Source organism: Thalassophryne amazonica, chromosome 19 (genome assembly GCF_902500255.1).
Source record: "Thalassophryne amazonica chromosome 19, fThaAma1.1, whole genome shotgun sequence".
NCBI classification, from domain to species: domain Eukaryota; kingdom Metazoa; phylum Chordata; class Actinopteri; order Batrachoidiformes; family Batrachoididae; genus Thalassophryne; species Thalassophryne amazonica.
In genome coordinates, this window is record NC_047121.1 from 8,524,811 (window position 1) to 8,540,125 (window position 15,315).

Below are 15,315 nucleotides of genomic sequence, written 5' to 3' on the forward strand. Positions count from 1 at the left end.
CCAGGTGATTTTACTGATTAATATCACTTTGAGCAGATGGAATCAGTTAATCAGTGAAATCACCTGGTGGAGTCAGTGGCTGCAAAGAAAACCTGCACCCTCATGGCTCTTTCTGGAACAGGTTGCCTACCCCTGCTCTGTGTGGACAACACCGACATGACGATCTTATGGATAACCCAGATGTGACAGTAGAGTTTTTGACCGACTTGGTGTTGTAATGACAAGACCACGAAAGTGAACAAGTATGTTTGTGAACATGCAGGAGCTCGCCTCATCCTGGTGATTAATGCCCCATGAAATTCAAGGTCATGGCCTCAATGACAGACGTGTTACGATTGAATCTGTACTCAACATCAGGTTAGTTTCACACTTTGTCGTCGTGAAGATGCGTTGTTATAAACAGGTTTGCTGGGTTTACATGAAGTGTTACTGTTCCTTTACTCAGAATTAGGGTATTTGTTGTTTTTGCTGTAGAAATATGGCAAACATCTGAGTTCCATGTGTTCTAATTTAACATCACAACAGTTTGGGCCAGAATGAGTAATTTTACTGTAAAATAGTGCCGTATTGAAGGTAACTGCCTAATTATTTAAGGATAATAAATGATGATGGAACTGAAGTTTCAAAATTCATTTGAATACAAATAATTTCTTCAGAAATCTCGCTATTGCACACAAGTAAAGTTTTAGGAGAAAATTAAGAAAAATATTCAGTGTAGAGCGTGTGCAATAACATGTTTTCTAGAAAGGAGGAACTTTGCTCGTCTTTCTGGGTCTGATGGACGTGTACAAAACAAAAATAACCATTTTGTAAATGCTGATAAGTTCTGTCATACTGCTGAACATGAAACCATGGGAAAGAGAGAGCGGTGGGAGTAATAATTTGCTCGTTGTGCCCCAAAATAACCCGAGCGAAACCTGTCGCCCAAGACTATGGATAAACAGCAAAAAAAAAAAAAATGTGAAGAGGCCACGAGTCATTTATTGATTCACTTTGTGCAATAAGGGACAGTGAGTTGCTGCAATCATGTTACATTCACTCCGACAATATCTTAGTTTACAGTGGTGACATTTGTGTTTAATCGCTGATCGACAGCAGATCAAGTTTTATCCAAGTGGAATGTCGTCTGAAGGCATCCAGTGATCTGCACAAAACCCTGACTATCGTCCGGTGGTCCTCTTCTACCTCAAAGGTAATAAGGTAACACATTGGAGGAGAAAGTAATGGCACACTACAAGCAGGCTAATTATAAGACAGGAGCCAAATGTGGTGCAGCAGATTCTTCTCATACAACCTTCTTTCTGCTCAACAGTGGAATTCATGCAGGGAAAGATGACTCTGACCTGGACTACAAGTCACAAATACATGAATTAAAGAACATCAAAGGTCAAAGGGTGATTTGAACTACAGGTGAACATTGTGTTATGAGCTGAACGTGAGTTGCGTATTCAGATGACCAGTGTTCATGTTCAACAACGAGCAGATGAAGGAACCATTTGATTGTCTTCCGTGCATCATTTCCTTCTTACCGATCCAACCCAGAGCTAACGCAGTCTGGTGGAAAATGTGCCTTTGACTTGCAGTAGCACCACTGGTCTACAGTTAGTTTCTTCTCCAATCCCAGAAGGTTTTCAGAGAAGAAATCAATACCTGAAGTGTCCTGATAATGTTTTTATTCTCCAAGGGTTCCTGTTTGGTCCACGTGGAGAACAGCACTCAAACTGATGGTGTTACAGGGTACCGTTACCTGAGCGGGAGACAGTTCCACCGTCAGAGTCAAAGGTCTATTGTTGCACTCACTGCTTGTTCTGTGGCAGGCAGCATGAAAAACAGCCATGTGGGTGTGAACTTCCTTAAGAACACGGCGGATCTTCAGACAGGGTCAGCGGGCTGCACGGGGGAACTGTGCTGAGGGACTGGAAGGCAAAGATGGACGGATCGTAGGAGTACCTGGGCGGAGGACGACTGCCAGTTAAATTCTGAGGAGACAGAGACAGACAGATGTTTACAGACGTAGTCGTGGTGAGTAACCGTGACCAGGGGTTCAAGTGGCAGATTGGGGAATCCTAAAATCCAGAGAAGCGGTACAGCAGGGAAAAAAAAGATACCTCAAAATAACTCCCACATCAGCTGCCCAAAAATAAAGTTGATTTTGAGTGAGTAATGCCTAAAATATTACAGGCTGGAGTTTTAATCATAATTGACCAGTGGCACGCTGGCTCAGTGGGCGGGTCTCACAACAGAACTGCATGTCGTTCTATTTCACCGTGATGTCATTCCATTCACAGAACCCCCCGTGAGCAGAACCTTCAGGCTCAAGCTGTCCATAACTGGCCTTGACCATGACTTTTTTTTTGGATTTGGCAGTTCTCCACAGCCTGCCAAAGTTTGTCCAAGCTGAACGTAGAGATTCACCTTAAGTGCTGATTTGTACCGCGGCAGGAAGACGGAAAAGTCCCCGGTGACGTCAGTGCACGCGTCTGTTACCGTGACATCAGACGTCACCTTCAGGGACTCGGCACTGGCTACCGAGCTGTAGGAACACGACAACAAATCCACAAACCAATGGGACCTGACTGACATTTTATTTTTTAACAGCACTGACGTAAACAGGAAAAAAGTGTTAAAACTAATGACAGCCTGAGGAGCAGTTACAAGTAACTTTACAGCTGTGAGACATTCTCCATCTGGTAGCTGGCGGGAAAGTCAGCACTCAGAATGACCAGGGGTCAAACCCACAGCCTTCAGGGTCTCACTGTAAATTCAAACTCCTGTCCTGAATGTCGGTTCTGCTGCTCTTTAATTGAACTCCCATCTGGACAGGGACTGACGTTCAGTTTGACACAACGGCCTCCGCAGACAAAATGGCTTTTTAAATGTCAGTGAAAATCCAAAGAAATCTGTAGATCTGATGTACCAAGAACAAAACACTGATCATCTTCAGCCTGCGTGACATGACAGAGCTTGGAGCAGCTTGTGGAACAAATTATACAGGAGTGTCATTTGAGTGGAGTTTTACAGTTTAATCACTGAGATTAGAAAAAATGCAAAAAAAAAAAAAGAAAAACTTTGTTGGGTCGGGACACGTCTGCATGACTTTTTTTTATTATTATTATTTACTTTTTCACAATATTCTTTTTTTTTTTAAGATTCACTTGTATCCATTACATTTAAAATTTTTTCATAATTTTGGCTTACATCTTTGTTTTCAAATTGGGCCATTTTTGATGACAGTACGTCACTCTAGTAGTTTGAGTAACAGTGGGTTTGTACCTTTAAGAACATATAAAATATTTTTCCCAAATAAATTTAAAGTTTTAACATACAAACACACCATGAGGCAAACAATAACAGAAACAGCTAAGTGCACTGGTGCGACTCCTCAACATGACTCATAATAAGTGCAGTGCTGTTTTCAAAGAACAAGCACACATTCACTCGTTTTCTGAACATGCTTACACCAGTCGAGGGTCACAGGGGGGCGCAGCCTGTCGCAGCACCCGTAGGATGTGAGGCAGGATGGGGCCGCTTCTCACGGCCTTCCTGCTGTGAAGCAGCAGTGCTAACCGCTAAGCCATCGTGCTGCCCAGCACACAAACATGCTGACTCTTCACGTCCTCGCCATATCTGAACTCCGTCCTTCACCTGAATCAATCCTCGTCCCCCCACTGTACTCGTTCTTTACACTGTCTGAAACCGGACATCTTCACTCCGCGGCCTGGGACGCTCTCACCACCCGTCCTTTTCACCTCCAACGCCTGGAGGAAGAGGGAGGACAGAGGGAGGTGCTGCTGCAGCAGGCAAAGCTTCAACACTGAAACACAAACACACAAAACCATCGACCTCCTCAACCCCGTAACGTCTCCCCCGTGCTCCAACCGCATCTTAGAGCCCGTGCCCCATTCGGATCCAGTGTCTCCTCTGGGTCCAAGCCAGGAAAAGTGAGGGCTAGCAGATAAAAGTGGGAGAAAGATAGAAGAGAGCGAGAGACTGATAAAAAAGAAAAAAGGGGGTCAGCAGGGTGACGGTACAAAATCTCACCCCCCAGAACACCACAAGTGTCCAAACATTGACACCACAGTGAGCAAAACCTCCACATTTCAGAGGAGCTGAAGTGATAGCAGCCGGCCGGGCTATAAATGGAAAATGACTTCATCCCTGGAAATACACCACAAGGGAAGTGCACAACACTCCCCCTCCTCTTCCTCCGCCTCAGCTCCATCCCTCAACATCACTCAGTGTTTCTTCTCAGAGGTTTTATCTCCTGTGCTTTTACATGTTTGTACGTCGCAGCCGGGGCACCTCTCACCTCGGTGTGGAGGGCTGGAGCAAAATTACATGTAGCCGCTGCCATCGGTGTGTGTGTGTGAGAGATATGGCGCCACTGACATCCCACACAACATGATAACGTCACTCTTCCCACCACGCTGCGCGTCCTTCTGGAGTTCTCCACACTGTGCCAAGATGCACAGGCCTGTTCCACATGACTCCAACACGCTACAAGCAAGATCTAAGAACGTGGGCCTGAGCTGGAGGATAATCAGTCGATGTGATGTTTGGACTAGAAAAATCAATCTTAGAAAATACCTCTCCGTTTGCAGAACTGTTCAGTACAAGACTAAATCCACGGAGAGCGCCGAGCTGTTGAAGGTGGTTCAGTGGGATCACAAAAACAATCTAAAAATATTTTTCCTTTTGGCTTGCGTGGTATCGCTGCAGGACTCGGTGTTGTGTGCAAAAGAAAGTGGGCCAAGCTGTTAGCCCTGTCATGGTAAAGCATGGGAACAATGATGTTGCCAGATGCTGTCCCAGTATGCAGTTGGAGGGACTTCAAGGTGCTGGCAAGAAGACAGGCTGGGCTGTTGACAGGGGCTGAGGAACCTTAAGGGGTTTAATGGGCACCCTAATACAGGCAGTTCTACAGAAAATGTTCAGTTTAAACTAAATTGAAAAGGTTGTGAATGACTCATTGGCACACGTTGGGAGTTAAATGGGAACCACTAGCTGTATTCTCAAGGTGACCTGTAGAACAAGAGCTTCATTAGTGTGTGAACCAGTGTGTGTGTGTGTGTGAGAGAGAGATATACACAGGCTCTGAGGCCCATCAAACTGGTGCTTATCCCCAGACACTGTACCACGAAGCATGTAAGAGTCACCCCAGATGAGACACCAGTCTGTAGCAGGTTACTTCACCTGCATTTACATCTGGGTGGACTGGGACAATGCAGATGAAGGGTCTTATGCAAGGATACAGATGTTGTGTGAGCAGGATTTGACCCCTGGACGACCTGTTGTTAGTCCAAAACCAACATTTAATGGGTTCTTCCTGTTATACCAAATGTCACACATAATACATGACTTAGAATAATAATAAACCTGTACAGGTCCTGAGATCTGGTGCTGATCCCCAGACACTGCGGTGGGCATCAGACCAGAGTCTGAACTCACCCTAGATGGGACACCAGGCCATTAAAAGGTCACGTTTTCAGCCAAGCCTGGAACCCATTCCTGGCTGGGGTGACTGTGGCAACAGCACAGTCCTGAACTCGAGCCTCGGTCTCTCTCTGTCTGTGTGCGTTTACACATACACACATACATACATACGTACCGCTGTGCACCAAGTGCAAGACGCCCTTCCAAGAATATTAAAATTACATATAAATACATCAAAGAGGTTGTTGAACACCCCACAGACTAAATATTACAGATAACTGTCATCTGATGAACACAAACTTACTCGGATCTTTATGCTCCGTGTTTTTCCTCCACAGTTCTTCAGCAGCATTTTCTGTGGAAAGAAAGACAGTTAGGTAAAAAATAAATTCATGAATTAATAATATCTAAACACTGTTAAAGGTGCACGCTGGAAGAACACACATACGTCAAAGTAACTGCAGTGCAATATCAGCAGAGCATCTGTTTGGAGTCCATGGATATTCATTCATTCACTCATTCATTTCCTGCTGCTTATCCAGGTCCAGGTAGCGGCGGCAGCAGATTAGGCACCTCATCCCAAACTTCCCTAACCTCCAGCACCTACTGAGGCATTCCAAAGCCAGCTACGAGATATAATCCCTCTGTCCTGGGTTGTCCATTTATTTGGACGTGACTAGAAGTCCTCCCTCGGGAGACGACCAGGGGGCATCCTCACCAGATGCCCGAACCACCATGACAGATAGAATGTCTTCATGGTATTGTATTCATAACCATCCTCAGTTTACAGAAAAGGGGCGACCAGAACACACCAAAAACTCAGACAGTACTGAATATCATAATCAACCCTTTTTCTAAAAACTCCATCAAAATCATCCTTTTACCAGGTGAATATGACCTGGTTTTTACAAACAAAAGCATAAAGATGTAATGACACGTGAAGACTGAACTCAAATTAGTGCTGAATCAGGACAACAGAGGAGGTGAAAGAAAACCAGATGTCTCACGAAGCAATCAATGAAGCTTATGTAATATCCGGTCTCCCACTTCCCTCCATGTCCACGCACTACTACTATTCTAAACCACAGTGGGGGCGGAGGGAACCGCACAATCATCGAATTGTGTGAACTCGGGGAAACTAGCTTCTAAGGGGGAAGGGAGCTGAGTGCAGAATGGAAACACAAGACTCCTGCTGTCGTGGAGTGGGCGAGCTGGTGTGCACTTGCCCTCGTGCTCTCCTCCTGACAAACCTGATCTTTATACCAACGGTCACCAAGTCCATCTGGGGGCGCTAATTAAAACCTTGATACCAGCTGTTTGTACCGTCTGTACTGTAGTAACTCCATAAAATATAATAATTGTGAAAAACAAGAATGTCTTTAATTTTCGATAAAAGTTCGAATGAAAGAATAAAAGAGTTTGGGAGAAGTATCACGAAGTTGACCTTAATGTTTCATTAAAATTACTGGAAACACCTTGCAACTGTTTCCAAAGTACAAATTTATTTTATTTTGGGCCTTCCTGCTTTGCCATGTACTGAATTAATAACAAAACACTCCACTTTCTCAGTAAGACACTGAAAGGTTTCTTGTTGCATTCGTCTTTAATTGGCCAAACTGTGCAAAATAAGATCTTAATCTACCTTTTACAATTAGATGTGCACATAAGATCTCCCGTTAGAGTAGGAGCAACATTTAGACTACATTCACTCTGACGTTGGCAATCCGGCTTGGATTCGGGCCAGACACGTTTCCCTGAATGTGAACGGCGCAAATCAGATTTAAGGTGGCTTGTTTTCTATCCGGCATTCACCAAAGTCTGAATACAAATGTGGCTAGAATCTGGCTACCTCAGGAATCATGACATCCAGCTATCACACCATGTCCCACAGCGTCTTCTCCACTGTGGAGGCGCTCAGTAAAGCAGTCCTGGCGCGCGCACGCACACACACACACACACACACACACACACACACACACACACACACCTGTGCTTGTTTAGAAATCGGTGTCAAAAACTGTCACAGTGGTCATTACAGCAGAATGTCTGTCATTTGAATAGGCAACCTACAGGTAACGATGTGAGGCACTGTCATTTTTCAACAACAGCGACAGACATCATTTACATCATTAAAAATGACAGTTTTAGTGTTTTCCACAGTAGTATATTAAAACAGAAAAATCTGACTCTGATGGCAGCTTAAAAATTACACAAATAATTCAGGTTTATCCGTTTAAAGCCACACAACTCTCTGCACTTAGATAATCCATCTTTCACTGTCTTTGTCCTCCTTGTTAAAGATAAAACAGCATCCAGTTTGTCGTCGTCACTCCAGTAAGCAGAAAAACAGTTGAATATTTTTATCTTTAGATGGCAAGTTCTGCATGTCTTTAACAATTTAGGAAAAATGAACCAACCAGCCAATGTACATTGGTCAAAACAAAATAATCCAGCTATATTTCTGTATAAATCTAATATTCCTGCCACTGTTTCTCATATTTTCTACACATTCATGAGAAATAAATACCTCTAAATCTAAAAATGCTCTTTGTGTATCAAGCAGCTTTTACTCCTGATGTGATTTACAAGACATCTAACAGAGACATTATAATGCTAACAACACAGGATCGTCATAGTGAACTGAAACAAAATCAATCACGGAGGGAAAAGGGTGTTCTTTGTTTGCTGCTTGTGTAAATGTGATAACATGATTTTATTCTGGGCCTTATGATTTGCAATGGGCCCTCCATCTACAGGCTTGGGGAGTAACGGAATACATGTAACTGCATTACATAATTAGGATACAAAAAAAAAAAAAAAAAAGGTAACTGTATTCCGCTACAGTTACAGAAAAAAAGACGTATTCGGATTACAGGTATATTTAGTAAAAATGGGGATTACTTCACAGGATTACAATTTTAATGCATTTTATGATATCAGACTTCAGACAACTTTATTGATCCCAAAAAAGGGCAATTAGGTTTACACTCCAATTACCTCAGACACTGAGGCAAAGTGGGTGAAGACCGCAGCAGGGGCCCGCGCCACCCAGCCGGGGTTGAAGTCTGCAGCAGTACCGTGCTGCCTTCAGTCCCAGGCTGATATTATCTGTATATAATATTTTTTTTCTTTGAAATGAAAACGTCCAATCATGGACAGCGACATGACGTCTCCTAACCAGGCAAAATATTGATGAAGTACCCGGATGTTAATGCATTTTCAGTGGAGATCCACGACTGAACACACTCAGAAGAATGCTTGCAAAATACATGTTAAAAATGCCATTTTGACCTGGATATCGAGCCAGTAAAATTAATTACATTAAATTATGTCAGGAAAGTATTAAACTTACTCTGACACCCACACATTCCCAAATATTAGTCTTTAAAGTTACACGGCTCTGCACTGTTCAAGCTGCTAAGCTGAGGCGTCCTGCAGCAGCTGCTGCTGTGGTTCAACGCGACTCCTAAAACCATTAACAATATATATATATATATATATATTATATATATATATATATATATACACACTCAACAAAAATATAAACGCAACACTTTTGTTTTGCTCCCATTTTGTATGAGATGAACTCAAAGATCTAAAACTTTTTCCACATACACAATATCACCATTTCCCTCAAATATTGTTCACAAACCAGTCTAAATCTGTGATAGTGAGCACTTCTCCTTTGCTGAGATAATCCATCCCACCTCACAGGTGTGCCATATCAAGATGCTGATTAGACACCATGATTAGTGCACAGGTGTGCCTTAGACTGCCCACCAATAAAAGGCCACTCTGAAAGGTGCAGTTTTGTTTTATTGGGGAGGATACCAGTCAGTATTTGGTGTGACCACCATTTGCCTCATGCAGTGCAACACATCTCCTTTGCATAGAGTTGATCAGGTTGTCAATTGTGGCCTGTGGAATGTGGTCCACTCCTCTTCTCAATGGCTGTGCGAAGTTGCTGGATTTTGGCAGGAACTGGTACACGCTGTCGTATACGCCAGTCCAGAGCATCCAAACATGCTCAATGGGGTCCGGTGAGTATGCCGGCCATGCAAGAACTGGGACATTTTCAGCTTCCAAGAATTGTGTACAGTCCTTGCAACATGGGGCCGTGCATTATCCTGCTGCAACATGAGGTGATGTTCTTGGATGTATGGCACAACAATGGGCCTCAGGATCTTGTCACGGTATCTCTGTGCATTTTAAAATGCCATCAATAAAATGCACCCGTGTTCTTCGTCCATAACAGACGCCTGCCCATACCATAACCCCCACCGCCACCATGGCCACTCGATCCACAACATTGACATCAGAAAACCGCTCACCCACACAACGCCACACACGCTGTCTGCCATCTGCCCTGAACAGTGTGAACCGGATTCATCCGTGAAGAGACACCTCTCCAACGTGCCAAACGCCAGCGAATGTGAGCATTTGCCCACTCAAGTCGGTTACGACGACGAACTGGAGTCAGGTCGAGACCCCGATGAGGACGACGAGCATGCAGATGAGCTTCCCTGAGATGGTTTCTGACAGTTTGTGCAGAAATTCTTTGGTTATGCAAACCGATTGTTTCAGCAGCTGTCCGAGTGGCTGGTCTCAGATGATCTTGGAGGTGAACATGCTGGATGTGGAGGTCCTGGGCTGGTGTGGTTACACGTGGTCTGCGGTTGTGAGGCTGGTTGGATGTACTGCCAAATTCTCTGAAACGCCTTTGGAGACGGCTTATGGTAGAGAAATGAACATTCAATACACGAGCAACAGCTCTGGTTGACATTCCTGCTGTCAGCATGCCAATTGCACGCTCCCTCAAATCTTGCGACATCTGTGGCATGTGCTGTGTGATAAAACTGCACCTTCAGAGTGGCCTTTTATTGTGGGCAGTCTAAGGCACACCTGTGCACTAATCATGGTGTCTAATCAGCATCTTGATATGGCACACCTGTGAGGTGGGATGGATTATCTCAGCAAAGGAGAAGTGCTCACTATCACAGATTTAGACTGGTTTGTGAACAGTATTTGAGGGAAATGTGATATTGTGTATGTGGAAAAGTTTTAGATCTTTGAGTTCATCTCATACAAAATGGGAGCAAAACCAAAAGTGTTGCGTTTATATTTTTGTTGAGTGTATATATCTTATATTTTCACACAATTATCCTTATTGACCGAGTTCCATTCATGAAGTCAGTGGTGTGTGTGCACATCTCTATGTGTGGGTGTGGACTGTGAGCGGCACAGCGCGGGTCATTATAATTTCATTATTTTAAGGTGGCAAATTTAAAAAAAATCCCCAGTCTGTCGAACAGTTTTTATCACTAACGACAAGTTTTTTTAACTAGACATTAGGGGTTATGACAAATCTCAAATTTATTAGCCTGGGTTATAAATGATGACTTTTACCTAAACTCACAAAAATGTCTTTGGTTTTGCCCGACCTTGAAAAAACTCCCGCACCTAAGACAGTTTCATAGTTTCACATTAAAACACCTCGCGGCTTAAACACTTTTTATTATAACATGTCAGTTTTACATACAATACACATGAGGAATACATGAAAATGAGTACATACAGCATTTGTAGTGTTTTTAATAGTGTTTCAGATTTGTGTATTAGTGTTAATAAATTTGCTGTTAAGATTTGTCTGTTCTGCAAGTAGAACAAACTCCTCATCAACTTTACAGCTCCCAGCTACTATGTTGGCGCAAGGCACATCAAGCACTGATGGTTCCTTTTTCCAGTGAGTAGAGAAGCATTTCACAGCTTTGGGACACTTAAGTTTGGATATTGATGACAGCAGGTCTTCATAATCTGTCTCTGAATAGTGTTGGTTAGAAAACCAGGCCCATGACCATGTAGTTGCAATGAAATCGCAAGTTACCCTCAGCTGTTCTCGCCAATTTGGAAGAAGGAATAATGCAATAAGTGTAAAAAAATCCTCGTGAGTTCCACCTGGCACTGTGAAGTGATGGCAGCTTGTGCCATTTGATGCAAGGCCATTTTTCCTCTGTTTTGTAAAACGTGTATGCTTCACAAAGCTCAAAAGGAATTTAAAATCCATCTCTCAAGCCAAGGTTCTCATACTCTGGTATCACTTCTGTGCCAGTGTATGCATGTTTGCAAATCATCATACTGTTCCAAATCTCATCAATAAACTTGTAGTTAATGTTTAGGGTGACTGTGACCGTATAGGAAAAAAAGAAGTTCAACCGTCGCAGAACAGAATCAGAATGTAGTTTGCCAGCCGATGTATTGAGGTCATCGAATCCCTTGTCTCTAAATTTCTCTGAAGCCTGGCTACAAACACCATTTTTGCGACCACTATTGACTGCTGTTGTGTCAGAGATGATCATCTGATCTGTTCCATACATTGTAGTCATCAAGCAGGTCCTATCTTGGTATATAGATGTCTGCAGCTGTTCCACTGTCCACAAGCCAAAATGCCAAGTTGTAGTTCTTCTGTCATTTTTCAAGCGCACAAACTTGGTATTCTTACCATCAAACTGCAAAATTTCTCTTCAGAGAAAAGTCCATGAGGCGGTCTTAACTTGTTCTGCATCGCTGATTGTTCGACGCCAGACTCCAGACTGTGAGGGTGTTGGGACACTAACTCCATCTTAAGCCAGACTTTGAAGCACCTGTGACATTTTTCTGGTTGACAAAGAGTGTTTAGACACCAGTTTGGCAGTAGACTTTGTTGAGTGGCGTGTTCAGTTTTATCTATTTTACCTTTAATTTTTATTTCTTTTAATTATTGTTTATTAATATATTTTAGCAATATTCATTTGTATATATTTTCTTGTTATTTCCTCATACTTGTTAATTCTTTTCTTGTTACATTATTTTTTAAATAGTATTGTGTAAACTCATGTATTTTTAAAAGTGAGTGTGGCGCTAGGTGCGGGAGGTTTTTTCAAGAGCCAATGAAATAAACTTCAAAAATGTGATCTATGGGTAAAAGTTCATCAAATGCAACATCAGGAAAATGAAAGTTTTGAAAAACGTTTTGTAGTCATAACCCTACTAGACATTGGTCTAGCAGTGGAAAATATCAACTAGACATAAGTGAAGAGTTAATGGTCCGTGTCATCAAGCGACACGGCAGGAAACATACAGCTGTTTATCATCCAATATCCGGACAAAAAAAATGACAAGAAGAACCAAAACCATTTACTTATGGAAGGAAATATTGTCTCCCTTGTTCTCCGTTTGTGGCTTTGCCAACATGCACAGCTTTCCGGCATATTCCACCTGTTTCTTGAACTTCTATGCACGCAAATCACTAACTTGCCCAGAATTAAAATGGCGATCATGCCTCCTTACTGACAGTATTTCCTTAATGTTTTTCATTATGCTGTTGCTCTTATTTTGAAAGTTCAATAAGTGGACTGATATGTTAAACATGGTGCGAATTTACTGAACAAAGTAGCAGACTTTTTTTTTGTTTGTCTATTGTTCTGCAAGCCTGTTTTAATTACAAATTCATCCGCACACGCTTGAGTTTTCATTATCCTTCATTTGTTTGGCATTTTTGTTTGAAAATTTAGCAGGTGAACACTGGGTGTGTTTAAAACAATATTGTGGCGCTCTTAATTCATAACGTGAAGGTAAACAGAGAATGCCATGGAAAAGAAACAGTTTGATTTTGGCTTAATAAACTGTACTATGTAGTCAAGACTATTTATATTTAGTTTCTTTTGTCTGTATTAGCATATTTGATATTGGAGTAATCCAGAAGTAATTGAAATAATCAATTACATTACTTTAATATTATGGTACTTTGGATTACGTTACTGATTACATTTTTCAACAGGTAACTAGTAACTGTATCGGAATACATTTTTAAAGTAACCCTCCCAACCCTGTCCATCTGGGTTATCTGCCCAGTGAAAGGGAGGGCTTCTGAAAGATGGACAGCCAATGACAAACCATAGTGCCCTCCAAATAATTTTATTGGATATTTTTCATGTTTCATTAACAGTATTTTGTGTTACCATGATTTCAAAAATATTCATGGCCTAGCTGGGTGTGTCATAGGGCTGGCAAGCTGACAGGCCTGTAGTAATGTAGGAGAAACACTCCTATGATTATACTGCTCATTTACACAAAGTGCACATCTCAAGAACCTAAATCGACATGACAAATCTCCTGTGCTGATCATCAGATAAAAAAGCTCCAAGTACACACATGCAATAGTGCGGCAGTAAGTCCATTCCCAAGGGTAGATAATGTAATGTTTCAGACACGTGTCCGAGATGTGCACAAACAGCTGTATTACACCTGTAGTAAAACTTTACGACAACTATGGCACTTAAGGGAAAACCCTCCCGGTGATGTAATGGCATGTACGAGAACATTACAGGCTCCGGGAATGCAAGCGATTACTAGTATTTTAGATTATTAGTAGGAAAGATTGCAAGAGCACAAAAAAAAGAGGAGTTTTTAAAAAGCTCTCAAAAATCCATAGCCAAGGCGTAAATGAGACCAGCGCAGGACACAATATCCAGGGTCATCACAGGACACCATCCACAAACCTTCTAACTTCACCAAGGTATGGGACAATACTTCAAACTGTGATCTTTTAGAATCTACTCATACAGTAGTGTTCAGAAGAATAGTAAGTGCTATGTGACTAAAAAGATTGATCAAGGTTTGAGTATATTTCTTAGTTGTTACATGGGAAACAAAGGTACCAGTAGATTCAGTAGATCCTCGCAAATCCAACAAGACCAAGCATTCATGATATGCACACTCTTAAGGCTATGAAATCGGGCTATTAGTAAAAAAAAAAAAAAAAAGTGAAAGGAGGTTGATCACAATAATAGTAGCATCTGTGCTGTTGACGCACAAACTCAAAACTATTATGTTCAACTGCTTTTTTAGCAACCCTGGGAGTCCTAAACTAGTATTTAGTTTGTATAACCACAGTTTTTCATGATTTCTTCACATCTCCAAGGCTATTAATTTTGTTGGTTTGGAACCAAGATTTTGCTGGTTTACTAGTGTGCTTGGGGTCATTGTCTTGGTGAAACACCCATTTCAAGGCCATGTCCTCTTCAGCATAAGGCAACATGACCTCTTCAAGTATTTTGACATATCCAAACTGATCCATGATACCCCGTTGGGGTTTTTCCGTAATTATTGTATGGCCTTGCCTTACAATATAAAGCACCTTGGGGCAGCTGTTTGTTGTGATTTGGCGCTATATAAATAAAGTTGATTTGATTTGGTTTGATACCTGGTATGCGATATATAGGCCCAACACCATAGGAGGAGAAACATGCCCATATCATGATGCTTGCACCACCATGCTTCACTGTCTTCACTGTGAACTGTGGCTTGAATTCAGAGTTTGGGGATCGTCTCACAAACTGTCTGTGGCCCTTGGACCCAAAAAGAACAATTTTACTCTCATCAGTCCACAAAATATTCCTCCATTTCTCTTTAGGCCAGTTGATGCGTTCTTTGGCAAATTCTAACCTCTTCTGCATGGCTTTTATTTAACAGAGGGACTTTGCGGGGGATTCTTGCAAATAAATTAGCTTCACACAGGCGTCTTCTAACTGTCACAGCACTTACAGGTAACTCCAGACTGTCTTTGATCATCCTGGAGCTGATCAATGGGTGAACCTTTGCCATTCTGGTTATTCTTCTATCCATTTTGATGGTTTTCCATTTTCTTCCATGCGTCTGTTTTTTTTTTGTTTGTTTGTTTGTTTTTTGTCCATTGCACTGGAGATCATTGTAGATGAACAATCGATAATTTTTTGCACCTGCGTATAAGTTTTCCCCTCTCCAATCAACTTTTTAATCAAACTACGCTGTTCTTCAATCAATCAATCAACTTTTTTTTATATAGCGCCAAATCACAACAAACAG

The 15,315-nt window shown here is 42.0% G+C and overlaps 1 long non-coding RNA gene across 1 annotated transcript; it reads right to left on the reverse strand.

Annotated features, from left to right (window-relative positions):
• Positions 1–722: 722 nt before the first annotated feature.
• LOC117500886 lies at positions 723–5,803 on the reverse strand. Its single transcript, XR_004557880.1, has 3 exons — positions 5,738–5,803; positions 3,861–3,862; positions 723–1,965 (listed from the first exon to the last, which is right to left on the reverse strand). It is a non-coding gene; the product is annotated as an uncharacterized LOC117500886 (long non-coding RNA).
• Positions 5,804–15,315: the final 9,512 nt, after the last annotated feature.